The 14,637-nt window shown below is 42.2% G+C and overlaps 1 protein-coding gene across 4 annotated transcripts in view; it reads right to left on the reverse strand.

Moving 5' to 3' along the window:
* The window catches only part of SMAD1 (SMAD family member 1), a 48,881-nt gene extending 35,351 nt beyond the window's left edge, over positions 1-13,530 (reverse strand). Inside the window, exon 1 of one of the 4 annotated variants that reach the window (XM_032686352.1) lies at positions 13,431-13,530. The gene's annotated coding sequence lies outside the window, so the exon portion shown is untranslated. Of the gene's footprint in view, positions 1-11,335; positions 11,464-11,581; positions 11,726-11,745; positions 11,769-13,430 lie in introns of those variants that run through there. The other 3 variants (XM_032686355.1, XM_032686353.1, XM_032686351.1) reach the window with 3 other exon arrangements.
* Between the last annotated feature and the right edge of the window lie 1,107 nt (positions 13,531-14,637).

Genomic DNA, 14,637 nt, shown 5'->3' on the forward strand with positions numbered 1-14,637 from the left:
GTTAATACAGCAGTTGGGAACAGCATAGCTTGAAAGGAAGTGGGAGATATCCTCCTACATTGCTTACTGGGAATACGGAAGTTTTACAACACAAGAAAAAGGCTGTAATCTATCTGTCTGATCCCCTGGTTATCTCCAAGCTTTTTATGATTTTTGGAAGAGGAATCAAGCCACATAAAGAATTACTCAGTACCCTTTCCTTATCTACAATTTTTTTTTTTTTTTTTTATTACAGAGCCTGTGTGATTCTGCATATGGAAATAAGGCAACTTATTACTCACTGCACCCTAATTTTCCAAGAGCAGTTTGAAGTTTCAAAATTCAGGTTTGGCAAAGTTGCAGCATTGCAACCTTGCAGCTGAGACACCAAAATACAGCATTTCCCAAAGAAACCATGCTCTGCAAGGTCAGCAGCAGGATAGCTAAAACAGCTATAATGCTTCCCAAATTTTCCACTGCTGCATGCTACTGAACAGTCATAGCTGTCCTACTACAGAGGACAGACAGAAGGACTCCAAACTCCAAAGTCACAAAGTGAGACTGCAAGAGTGAACTTCCAGGACTTGCAGCTTTCCAAGACTACTTACTTTTAGGCTGAAAGCTGGTGTACAGAAAGAACACACCAACATTTCAGACTCCTTGTCTTTAAGTCATTAAAGTAGATGCCTTTAATTCTGGGGATGAAACCAGTACTCCCCAGCTGCCAAGATAACAAGCCTTTAGGCTCAAATAACCTTGACTGCTGGCTGGCCTGGAAGATTGAGAGCCCTTGTGTCCCAAGTCAGGGGAAGCAAGAAGATAGGCAAAGGTGTGATGAAAAAAAAAATCAGAAATATGAGATTTCAGCCAAAGCAGCCTGGTACCAGAACTCCAAGTTCTCAGCCACTCCCGGTTCACAAACCACAGGAGATGCATCGGGTCTGACCATGAACAAGAGTCATAGTTGATAAACTTAGTGGGGACAAGGGCAAAGGGAACAGTCATTCAGTAAACTGAAAAAAATAGCCTTGGAGTATTTATGCCAGTTATGGTGATGTTTTCTTTACAGAACAAAAAACTTCAAAGAAGCCTGTAGCCAAGCCAGAGGAAAAAAATTTTTCAAAAATTGCAGTTGGCCTGCCAGATTCTGGATAGTTCCTCAGCAGAGAGGAGGGCTACAAGGGAATTCAGCGAGTACCTTGCTCCAGCACTGCCACTAGGGAAATACCTAAAGTTTGTACTTTAAATATGTAGATAGTCTAATTCCTTGAAGTTGAGAAATACAAAGATGCAAGAAACAAGAAAGGTTTTTAAACACGTTTACCATATGGTGTCAAAACAAATGCTTTCTAAGTTTCCTTTGAGAAAAGTGGATTGAAAGCCAAAAATTTGAAAGAGATTTATTTATGCAGTGGTGCTGAACCCAGGAAAGCTCTAAGCAGTGCACTGGCTCATGGCATGTATCAGCTTCACTGGCAGTGATTTCTGGTAAACCCCAGTCTGCTTTTACGGGTTTAATATTTACCTTTTCTCTGGTTTCTTGATAATGCTGCTAACAGTACATGGTCTGCCAGTTGTTTCAAGTTATTTCATCCTCTGAAGAGCAAAATAAACTTTCTACTACTAAGAAGTTAAACTTGGAGGACACTCTTTTCCTCATGAGGAAGAGCATTTGTCCTGTCTCACAGGGTGCACTAGATGTGCTCTACTCATAGGGTTGCATTAAACTAGAAAAACATTTCTAACACAGCTTGCAGCTTATACCAGCAAAACAGCACTTGCCTAGAAAAGCTTGTTTAAGTGTTGCTGCCCATCCATCCTCCCTCACCCCCCATAAAATACACTGTATCATTAATCACCGTCGTTTTGCTGCCAATATAACTACACTGGGGCCTTGTGACTGACGTAACTCTTGGCAGTCTAACCTCACCATGCTAATCACCAACGTAAGTATCTGGGAAAAAAACCCTGTAAATTAGACCTTTCCTTGGCAAGAGTATTAAGGAAGTCTTCATCTGGGAGTCCTACAGCACTCTTTTATAACTGGCTACCTTGGCCCACAAGCAGATGAGCAGCCTCACGAGCTCGCTCCCACCCAAAGACAAAAGGTTTCCCTTTAGTCTCGTGTGCCAGCCTCAGTACTCCAACATAATTTCCCCTCTATTTGTCAGTCAATTCCCCTTCCTAACCTGGCAAAAACAACATCAACCAAAAAAAACGTTCTGCGGGATTAGCTCAGAGCAGGATGAGCGCTGAAGTCAGCCCGCCAGCAAACACAAAGAAATCATGGCTGGGGTTGAGAGAAACCCAACTGTTAAGAGTTCTCTCTATCTTGTGGAGCTGCCACCCCTGAATTTTAGATGATAACCAGGTCAAAGATTAGTTCACACTCAGACACGATCTGCAAAACCTGGTCTCATTCCTGAAGCAAGGAGTTCTGACCTGGCCAGTTCTGAATAACCAAACACTCCAGCAAGCACTTCAACCCCCCTCTCCTGTCACTGCCTTCTGCTCTAGTAACTAGACAGCAGACTTTGGAAAAAAGAAGAGTGATTTCATATCCATCTATCCAAAAATACCACACACTGAAGAGTTTTAAGCTGAGAGCATTTTTAAAATATTTCCCAGATGAAATAAAATACGACACATTACAGAAACTGTAATTACATTATCTTAAGTTTTTAAGCTAATAAAGACAAAGACTTTTCCTTTGGCCACTACATCCAAGTGAAAGCACTTAACACTGACACTAGCTAGCATGGATAATAAAGGGCCTGTTATTAAATATGCCAGACTGTAAAGCCAGCAGCGGGCAAAAATGCAAAACGGGAAACTGTAATAGTCGAGATGTTAACCTATACTTAAGTCAGGTTTTCCAAGCCATTCAGCCAGGTCAAACTTCACATTTTTCAAATCACTGTAGTTAGTTACTGCATTCACCGGGTAGTTAGCAGAACAATTAGGACAAAGACATAATCATTGTCTTTTTTATCTACCTCTCTATATCTCTCTATCTCTCTCCTCGGTGATAAAAAGGCAGAAGTGTCTGACAAGAGGAAAGATTGTGTGAAGAAAGATGAAATTCCGGTCCTGAACGTTAGAGATTCATGATAAGACCTTAGTAGAGCCACTCAAGTTGGGTCTATGTCTCCCTCACCTCCCTCTTCCTTCCCTGTGCAGGGAAGCACATGCTTTAAACGTGTTTGAGATTCCTGAAAGACCACACATTTGAAATTAAACCAGTGTAAACGCATTACACATATAACAATCCCTGAAGCCATCATGTGGTCAGGCCTCTGAGGTTTAGATAAATTTCAAACCTGCTTTCTTCGCTTTTGTGACAAAACAACAGCGCAGTTGTCATATAACTGGAAAAATAGAGGAGTCACCCAGATACGGTCCTGGGCAACCTACGTGGCCATGATTGAGCTGAGGGCTGGACCAAATGACCTGCAGGGGTCCCTTCCAATCTGAACCATACCTTGATTCTGTGAAGTTCTCTAAAGAACCACCTGCCAATCGTTTGGAAACAAGAATTTGGTTCACATCAGAAAAGCAACCGGTTCAGGAAAACTGGATAGAACTCTGCTTGCCTCAGCACAACTACAAAATCACATCAAGTGCTACCGGGGTAGGGAATGAGCTCTATTTACTGTGTATAGGCAGAGGCATAAGAAAACTTGCTTTTCCCCCTGATTTTGATCACTTCAAAGAATCCAGAAGCCTTCTGAGTTGCATCACACTTCCTTCCTTCATGCCTGTACCCTTGAAGTTGGGCTTCATGTACACTAAAATGCAAGTCCTCATCACTGTCACCTTGCTTCACGAACAGCCCAAGTAAGAAGCCACTTTTCCACCCCCCTTTTCACTGCTTGGGAGCTACTGAAAGATTCTCATCTACAGAGGTTCCCATACCATGCTCATCACTATAGCACCAGAAACCTTCAGCAACCATGACTAACCCCGTCATGTTCACGTACTGTTTGTCTCCCAGCCTATCTGCAAAGGCCAGATGGATTATTTTATCGTACAGGGAGTAAGGTCAACAGAAAAAAAAAATTAATCAGACAACATGTAATTATACTAACCTAAATAAAGCCCTTCCTAGGTTAAAATAAAACCAAACCTGCCTTCCTGGAAGTATATTTCAGCCAAGAAACCATAACAGTGGTAAAAATACGTCAAATTTCACAACAGAGCATTTGGATATCAAGAGAAAGACCCTTCATCCAATAGGACTATGTTTTATTGATAAGCCATTAGTAACTTTTCAGGACCTGTGAGCAGCATCTACACTCATAAGCAGGTGCTAGCGGCCTAACTTGAAAGTAACTTTCTTGTTTCATGTAAGACAGCTCAGAAAACCTTGAAAAAAAAAACCAACTGGCCAACAGTGAGCAAGAGTGTTCTGCCAACCTTTTTGTCCTACCAAAACACTGGCAGAGTTTGTTTTGCAACATCTTGGGAGGGCTAGAAAGAAAAGGGCAAGGAGTTAAAAAACAATAAAGAATAAAAAACCCCAATCTGTATGTTTTTTGCTGTTCCTCAGCTTTATAAATTACAGGGACACCACAGAGAATTAAATCATCAACCAAAAGAGCAGGAGATGTCAGTTCTACATCACTTTCCACCCTTTCTTTTACACACACTACCACATTTGTCTTGAGAAAATTTCTGAGAGCCCTCTCTTCCCTGCCTCAGAAAATACAGCTAGTTACAAGCCACATACTTTGTTCCTCAACAGGTCAGTTGAATTACTAGTAAGATACATGTAAGACAACAAGGGCACTTGATTAAGTTCTCCCACATCAACATTCAAATGCAACCAAACAGATACAAAGGTGTAATATATTGGCAGAATAAAGTCAAACATGCAGCTCATTAAGAGCATCTGACCGAACAGCAGATGTTTCCTCCTCCTGTCATCCTTAGGAACACATTTCAGTGGATGCCACAATTTGTTGCAACGTGATTCTCCAGTTACGTACCTCAACTTTAACCAAAACTGATTTTATGCTTTTAAGCATTTAAACAGCATTTATGTATTCATATATAAACAGTTATTACATACACAAACCTTGACAAATTTACAGGCTCTTCTTAACTATATATAAGTTCTCCTTTGTCTGATCCAAATAATTTCACCTTCAACAGTGGCTATTATTTTAGGTATTCACATGTGCACATATGGCATACCTATCCACTCTGAATAATCCTACATACTTTAGGATATCTTAAAGAATCTTACACCATGGTTTCAACAGACAGAATGCTGCTATTATTTTCAATGCCTTACAATGCTTGAAATCAGAAGTCTGAACTTATTTACAAGAAAAATATCCTCAGTAAACCAATCTTTCATGTAAACACAGAAGAATGAGATACCAATTAGCAAATATTGAACAAAGAGGAGAAGAAAAGTAAAAATATCATCAACTATGGTCACTACATGCCCCAAGCAATCTGAACTTACAGGATTCTCTGAACTCATGGAAAACTTTTCAACCTGCTGCAGAAGTGTCAAGTATTAGCCCTGTGTGCACACATGCTTTTTTTGCTTTCATTTACTTACACATTAAACACGTATATCAGTCTTGCAACCTCTGTAGAAGAAACTCTGTAATGCTGTAAATCCTGAAATCCAAGTTCTACTCAGGGATGAAATCTGTATTGAGAGGACATATTTTCAGCTTCCCCTCAAACAGTAGTTCCAAGTACTGAAAGAAGGTCTGTCAGTCAAATCTGGAGGGCAGACGTGATTATGACACCCATGCTGGGGACAGACACGAGGAGAGAGCAGAAACTCTCATGATTCTGTCTACAATCACTTCAGCATCGTAAAACTTTTTAATGGATATCTTATTTCCATGTTCCCCGATATTGGATTGATAGTCCATACATCACTTTGATGTGGATTGGCATTTTAATGATTTTAATGACAAAAACTTGCAAGTTATATACTTCTGAATACCACTAAGTGCTATAATTCAGACTGTCCGTACCGACTTACTCAGACAGTCTCATCTGCTGCCATGTTGGGAAGAGTGTTCCCTTTTTAAGTACAAAATATGAAATAATGCTTCAGAAATCACTGGTGAACCACATTAATGATTTGCTTACATGCCAAGTCAACATAATAGCTGGTTTTGGATGATACTGCTTTGAACAGTGCCTAAATATAATGACTTATATAAAGGCATGTTTAAAAATAATTTGTTTTCCTCCTTGTACTCTAGACTTTGTCTGTGCATACTAGGGAAAGGGTGGGGGAAGAACTAAATGAGGAAGGCTGGTGACATCTGTTCCAGTATCAGTCTCCCAAGTGGATAACCTATATGGAAATAAAAGTGACATATAGTCCAAAATCATTACAGAGCTACGACAGAATGACTGAATTGTGCAAGTGTCCAGAATAGCTCTACTGGTCAGGTTCTCTGCACTGGCAAGTCTAGAGGGGGAAAAAAAGCTTTAACTCTTGATCTAAACTCAGCTTCTACAGAGTCTCCCAAGACAGCAGTCACCAGGAGAGTACAGCTGAGCAAAACAACCCCTACTTGCAGAAAACCCTTTCTCATCCGATGCCAGCTCAGTCCAGCTTCTGTGCCACACACACAGGACAGCTGTCAGGGCTGGCACTGTGGTCACACAGCCCCACAACCCTTCCATCACAGTAATCCTAGGGCCACAGTACCCAATCCACATCCTCTTGTCTTCCCCAAAATAGAAGAAATAACGAAAATGGACCCATCTCCACAGCTCAGCACTATCTGCATCGAACACTTGACTTCAAAGGGGCTAATTAGGAGTAGTGCGTTCGACCTTTGTTCCTATTGAACTAGGAGGAACTTTCAATGCCAACACATGCAGGCATCAAACGGATGCAGGGAGAGATCCTGTACAATCTGGGTTCACTCTAGAAAACATTTTTATTCCTTGAAATGAGCCTATTTTATTAAATGTTTGCCTTCTCTATCCCTTTAAAAAACAAAAGTGCCCCCCACTCAAATACACGGCGAACCGAAAAGCTTCTGTAATGCAAATGAACATTTGTCTGAGGAGCAGGATAGGGATCTTTGTGGCAGCCATTAGCCAGCCAAGAGCATCCTCCTCCTCACCTCTGAGTCCACCCTCTGCAATGCCCTTCACAAAAGGTACAATCTAACATTATCTCCGGTTATTTTGAATCTTGAAAAATAGAAACATTTTAACAGAAATAGTTACACACCAGTCTGCAGGGACACAACTCTATAAATTAAAAAGCATAAATTTAAAGTAACCTCTTTCCCATCCCAAGCAAAAACCTCTGTTCTAATAGACAAATTCTCTATGCTGTTCTACAGTTATACCATCAATGCTCGAGCATAACAGCTCGAGAATTGCAAGATAGCTGTGTAGATGAGCCTTTAGGTCACCAGCATTTCAAGCCTCACTTGCCAACTTGGGATTTATGTTTTAAACTTGAATTTTCCATTCAGTTAATTTCAAAGATAAATTTCTAGGAACTGCATATCATCTTTTAATTATTGACTGGTATGCGTTCAATTTTTTGCTAGACACAGAAGAAAGGCCAGTGAAGAATACTAGTCTGCTGTTACTACTGGGAAATCAGTTAAGTCTTTAAGGGCAGAACAGACCCTTCCCCACTCTGAAAGCACAACTGGGTGAGTTTGTCATGAAAATCTAACCCAGAAATTTAAAAAAAACCCCAACAAACAAACAACAACAACAACAACAAAAAAAAACACAACAAAACAAAAACAAACAACAACAACAACAAAAAAACCCTACAGGTCGGCAGAATCACTTCATTAACCATAAAGCAATTTGTGCAATCTCACTTTCATTTTCACAGATTTTATGGCTCTCTCTTCAACAAGGTGGTTTCTTCATCTGCACTGACAGAGGAGAAGACAGCTCCACATTTTGTAAGACACTGCAAGCTTTAATTCTCTTACCTGCCACCACTCAGAAAGCACCTCAGCTAAAGCACATGCTGTTGAGATGCAGCTGAACCTGGAGATTAATGGATCTCTTACCACTAGTGACCATTTATTTTCTCTGCTTCTCTTGTATGCTTCGATTTTTCTTTTTTTAACTTGTTTGTGACTAAAAATAAGATATGTTTCTTTCTTGGCTGGGAGAAGCTCAGGAGACTGAGTGCAGAGTTCACACCAATTCAGGTATAAGGAGTTAGTTTAACCACTAACAACTGCAAAACTCTCAAATCCCCAAGGTTTGGGAGTACACTGACTAGCAGAAAGGAGGGGGGAAAAAGGAGTTTTTTCAGGATTTTTCCCACAAAACATCACAGTGATTTTACCAGTAGAAACAGCAAGACCTAAAATGCTTAGTATTTAATAAACATTTTACTCTGTGGCATGCTACTTGCTAAGGCACTTAGAGAGAAACACAAATCTGAAGCCACAGTTGCCTTCAGTAAAGAAAAGCAGAATGAGCTATGCCAAGCCATATTCAAAATTACAGTGTCTGTTCTAAAATAAGTTTGGTCATATAGTTCAAGATACGACTAAAATGCTCTGTCTTATACAAGAACTCAAATCTGCAGGAACATTTCAACAGTAAATTACAAACTTCAGTAGGATAAAAATACTGGGGGGGGAGGAGGGGGAGAAGCCCAAACAATTGGCTTGTTTGGCTGTTTGTCCCGTGGATATCTGACAGCACAGTCTGCAGGTGAAGTCTAGCTGATTCTGAGGCTTGAGAAAGGATATATAAAATTCAGAGATTCACTCACAACCACTTCCCCACGCACACATCTCCAAGCTGCACATGCCTTCATCTATTTCAGTTCCTAATGACTGCAAGGAAGAGGTTAAGAGTCAACCTAAATTGGTTCAGCATTTTCCCACAAGCTTTAATTTCAACTACTCTTTGCATAACTTAAATAAAAAACACGGTGCTGTCTTTATTTGATTCTTAAACCACCCGTATCTGAAGCACAATGGGACATGTCACAGACACTTGCTTCACTGCCCTCATAATATGGTTTAATTATGATGACCGAACTAACAGGCTCACATCATAGACTTTTACAGGTTGACCCTGTGTCATCCTGATGTATCATTTTGCACCAGTTCAGTGCTGTAAATCAATTTAAGATCTCCAGCAGGTTGAAAAGGCTGGTAATGATGCTTTCTCTGCAATCTCTGGGGACTCCACATTATACACAACTTACATTATTTATAAAGCTGAGATGATGCCTCCATTAGGCCTGTAGGACTACTCAAATGAGCTTTTATTTTACACACACAACTTGGGCTTCATAGAACACTGGCTATATGTAATATCCAGTGCGTTCATGCTTCAATTTAAAAAAAAAAATTAAAAGTCATAACCTCTTCATTTTTAAAATCTTTATACCAAGCAAAGAAACTCATAGTTTAATCTGATTAATTTCCCAGTACTCAGAAACACAAGTAGTACTTTAATTAACCTTTGTATTGCTTTTCTTCACATCCAACTCTTTACTCTGTGTTCAAACTACAGGGGAAAAACAAACACTAAACTCATCAGCTTTCAAATATTTGATTGATAGTTAATATTTATACCAAAACAGAAAGATCTCCATCTGTTTATTCAGTCACTTTTCTCAAATGTATTGGATCATCACATCTTCAAGGGTACACGAAAAAGCAAGCTGAACAGGACAGAGTAGGAAAAAATGTATTTGATTACATATCCAATGGTAATGGGGTCAAAACAGACGCAAGGACAAATCCCTACCCTTGGGGTAACCTGATCATGCCTTGAACTGATCCTTTTTGGTAGCTGTGGAAGGCCTCTGGATCACCCAAATCAAGGGAAATTTCTCTCTACCACCTACTTACAGTCTGAAGTAAATTGCAAGATTTCATCCCTAAGACCACAGCAAGTACTTCAAAAAGGGCCAGATATCCTTCATTTTCACACTGGTGCTTTTCCAGTCACAGTAATGAAACAAGCACTCAAAACTTGCAGTAAAATCCAATGAGAACCTCTAAAAAGCTTCATAGCACTGCTCTCTGCTTCAATGGGAAAATTAAATGAGTATTAATCAGCTGCAACTAACAAACTCATGTCCCATAATTCAGCAGAGTAATTACCGACAAGTAAAAGAAAAAATTAAGTCAATCTTAGGTTCTCTCACATGATTTGCTCCTATTGTTTGACAGGACAAGGTGCACACAGTCAGCCACATGAAGACTGACAGAATCACAGACACACGCCTGCAAAGAAGTGTTCTCTGTGGGCTGGGTTAGCTTCAGTTTTTAGTCTTATTCTTGACTGCTGCTTAAAAACACATGTAACTATTGGAGGTGAAAAAATTAAGCAAGTTTTCTTTGACTTCTCCTCTGTGTGCAAGAGATTCAAACTATCAGCTATGACAGCTCTTTCCTAAGCATATTAGTTTCAAGACACTGTATCTTTAAGCACTGACATCCATTAAACACTGACATATTTCAGTCAATGATCTTTTCCATTTGCTTGTATCTGAAATACACATCTACTTTTAGTCCTCTCCATCTGGATCCAACAATACTGCTTTTATTAACCTCTGTTTATAATACTTCCCTAAATAAAACTGTTACCCTTTTCGACATGCAGTGAGCATCATTTTATCCTAAAATACACCAAAATAATAATTGATTTTCAGAATAAGCTCGAATTATTCAGATACTGTAAAATCAAACTGTAAGGTCGTACCACATATCTTCTTCAGATTATTCTACTAACAAAAGAGCAATCACAGCAACCCTGCTTCGGGCAGAACTCCCTCTGACTTCGGTTTATATAAAAAAAAAATAGTCAGTATCTGGCCCAGATCCTTTCGAACGCATGACTAAATATTTCCACGCCAGTAAATCTTAATAAGCTCTAAAGATCTATATTCAGGATAAGATTATTTGGCTGTACAAGTATATGAAGAAACTATACTGAGGAGGGGGAAAATCTCAAGCGTCCAAGCCCTTTAACAGTGAGAAGAAAAAAAAAAATTAAGTGAACTTTCCTTGACCTCTAAGCACAGATTTGTCATTAAAGAAGAAAGAAGGGAAGGGGGGGGGAGGGAAAGGAGGGGAAGGGGCTGCGGAAAGAAAGAACGGGGGGGGGGGGGGGAGAAAAAAAGAAAAAAATATAAACTAAAGGGAGAGGGACGCGGCTGGGCCGAGGCGGGAGGCGAAGGGCTGTTCCCGCACACACAAAGGCGGCCCCTGCCCCGGCCGGCGGGGGCTCCGCCGCGTCCCCGGGGGCGCACAATGGGGCCGGGAACGGGAACGGGGAGGAGAAGGAGGAGGAGAACGGCGGCTTCCCGGCGGGGAAAGGCTGTGCCTCCCGGCGGGCCCGGCGTGGCACCTACCGCCGAAGTTGGAGCCGGGAGCGGTGCCCCCCGGGCCGCCGCAGGGACGCCATCATGCCGGGCAGGGAGGAGAGCGGAGGGCAGCGCTGCCGAGGAGCCGCTCCCGCGCCGCGGTCCTGCCCCCGGGCCGGGGACCACCCGGGGGAGGGAGGGAGGGAGGGAGGGAGCAGGAGGAGGAGGAGGAGGATGCGCGGGCACGGCGGGCAGCGAGCGAGGAGAGGCGCGGGGGGGACGCGAAGTTGTTACCGGCTGGCGGGCGGTGACGGGCGGCTCCGCGCCGGGAGCGGGAGCGGGAGCGGGATGGATGTGGCCCGGTTGGCGTCAGGCGGCCTGAGCCGCTCACCGGCACACGCACACACACACACACATACAGACACAGACACACACCACACACACACACACACACGCACCGGCCCGGCCAGGGATCCTCCCCAAATTCCCGCCCCCGCCGCCGCGCCGCCGTGTCCCGCTGGGAGCGCTGCGCCCGCCGCCGCCGAGCGGCCCCGGCCGGGAGCTCGGGCTGCTGGGCTCCGCTGACCCCCAGACCGTCCCGATGTCCGAGCGCCCTCGGGCACCTCCTCAGGGGTTTAAAAGGCGCTGCTGTACGGCTGGAGCGCGGCTGGGGAGCTCCGGCAGCGGCAGATGTTGTCAGACTCTCAGTTAAAGTCAATTCCTGATCGAACTGGATTATGTCCTGCCTCTTGCCGCAGGTGATTCAGTCCTCACTTGGTCTATTCTTAATACTGAAGTAATTGCTGTAATACCTCCCCCAGTGACGGAGCAGTCTCTATCCCCATGTATTTTACACGTGGACATCCTCCTGCCCGTAGGTACTAATGCTGCATTTACACCTCAGTCATGCGAGTAAACCCGTTGCAGTGCGTGAGGCTTCTTGTGCAACCAGATCCGCGATAATGAAGCCTCACGCCGCTGTCTCTCTGAAATGAACTTGAACTCTTGTTTGAATCTGTATCTGCTCCCGAGTGGACCTGGCTGAAAGTTTGCAGCGCACATGAGGATCGGCGAGTCTCTCCTGCCTGCTATGTTTACAGGAATCTGTACAGTAGTCAGATAAGTATTGCACAAGTAAGATTGAACTGAAACTCATTCTTTAACAAACACTTTGGCTTTTACCCAGTCATCATTCCTGGAAGGAGGTATGAAGCAACAAGTGCAAGATGTTTCTGTACGTGGCAAAATATTATGATACGCCTATACTGGCATAGTTACATTTCTATACTTAAACCAGCAAATTTTCACATGTATATGCAGTTCTAGGTATGCTTTTAACATCATTTTAAAAAACAGCAACACTGAGGCCCAGAGGACTTAAGGCCCTGAGAGTTTTACCAGATGAACAGTGATCCTGGACTTGCCCACCCAGGTGCATTGTGAGTCTGAAGACACAGAACTGGAATGACTTGCACGAAGTTACAGAAGGAGCATGACAGCAGCAGTAAAAAATACCAAGTTTTATGCCTGTGAGGGTATCAGTGTTTCTTTCTGACTTCATCATCTAAAATTCATCCATTTCTTTGTCACATACATACTACATAAATTGCAAGCAAGTGAACTGTACTATGTTCTTAGGTATTATGGTACAATACAAGGGTAGTGAGGAACTCCCATACAGAATGATGCTATAGTATTGATGGGAAAGCCTGGAATAAAATTAATACTTTACTGTTTAAGTTTTGAATCTTAAATGATTCAAGACGGGTGAACTTTGGTAATCATATTTAACTTGTATTTTGTGCTTGCACTGTATGCAATTACAGTTAGCAAGTAAATTTTTCTTTTTATGTGCAATCATACACAGATCCAGTGCAGCACTGGGCTGCAGACATAACTGGTAAAAGTTTATCTCAAGACAAACTAAAAGGTCCTCAAATTTTGGCAGTGTAATGAGGATATTTGCAAGCAAGGTACAGAAGAAACATGAGACTGCTACTGGTTTTTGAACTGTGGCAGTGCTTAATCCAGGGCTGAGTGTCCTGGATGAAGAGTGGTGGACGCAGCAGTAGTATCTGCCCCAAGAGCTTGGCAGTCTCAGTGATCCAGTTTCACATAGAGAAATACATGGAAAAGGCCTTACGTGTACCCGAGGTCTGCTCTGCTCTGCTTTGACTTGGTGGGCACAAGCTCCATCCACTGGATCCTGGTTGCTCGAGTATCCACTCAGTTCATGATTCACACTAAACAGATATGACAAGAAGATAATTAGGGAAGCACTGCAGTTTGTCAGGTGTCTTGTTAGAACCACATTTTTACTGCTTTTGTTGTTGTTAGGGTTGACTGGTTGGTTCGCTTTGGCATGAGAGAATTAAATTATTTTCTAGTTATGCTAAGGCTTGGGGAGGATCACATTAATATGTTCCTTTACCTAAAAAGGGCTATAAAACAGCCTAGTATAGCCTTTCACTGATGTTTAATAACCAGAGCTGTTGTTCTGGAGAGAGCTGGTTAGAACTGGCTTCAGACAGATCAGTGGTGTTAGAAGACCAGAGGACAAGCAGAAACAGTGTGCCATGGTCAGATCTGCCTCGGAGCTTCCCTGGTCGGGCTGGTTTGGTACACGGCTGAGTCAAAACTTCTAGTCTGCCACCCACTTTAGGATGTCCAACTCACAGCTAACTGTCCAAACTCATCACTCTGTGGGTGAGTAGTGTCAGTGGCGTGTACATTCACCACTTCTAACTCCATTGGCTACTTTTAATGTACACTGTATCATTAGTATCTTCCTAGCTTTTCCGAGTAATATGAGAAAACTGAAAAGAAAGGAGGGCAGAGAGGCATGTGCACTTGGGTATCCACCTTGATGCTACTCCTACAACAGTGTTCCTCCTCTGCCTTGGGCTGAATAACTGTCATATTTCATGAGGTAACAGAGAAATTGGGGGTTTTTTTCTACTTTTACTCTTCAACTACATTCAGACTGGTGCAAGGAAAACAGGCCATGAGGCTGGGGCAATGAAGAAAGAGAAGAACCATTTCATCTATAAGCAGCCTGACTTTTCATCAGATTAGATGTACAATCTGATGATACCATCAGTCATAAGGCCTGTGAACCTGAATTTTAATGGAATTGGGGCACTTACACAGATAAATGTCTAATAAGATTCTCAAAGGAAACTTTAATCTCATAGATGCTTTCTAACATCTCACCAAGCACCTGCCCAATCACCTTTAAAATCTGTGTCTCAGATTATCAGAAGGCAGAGTGCTAAAAGATGTTCATTACCCTGTGCATTTTATACTATTGTATTAAGTAACAAGTATTTTAGAAATTCTAATACTGCTAA

The sequence above is a fragment of the Chiroxiphia lanceolata genome, chromosome 4 (assembly GCF_009829145.1).
Source record: "Chiroxiphia lanceolata isolate bChiLan1 chromosome 4, bChiLan1.pri, whole genome shotgun sequence".
Taxonomy (NCBI): Eukaryota; Metazoa; Chordata; class Aves; order Passeriformes; family Pipridae; genus Chiroxiphia; species Chiroxiphia lanceolata.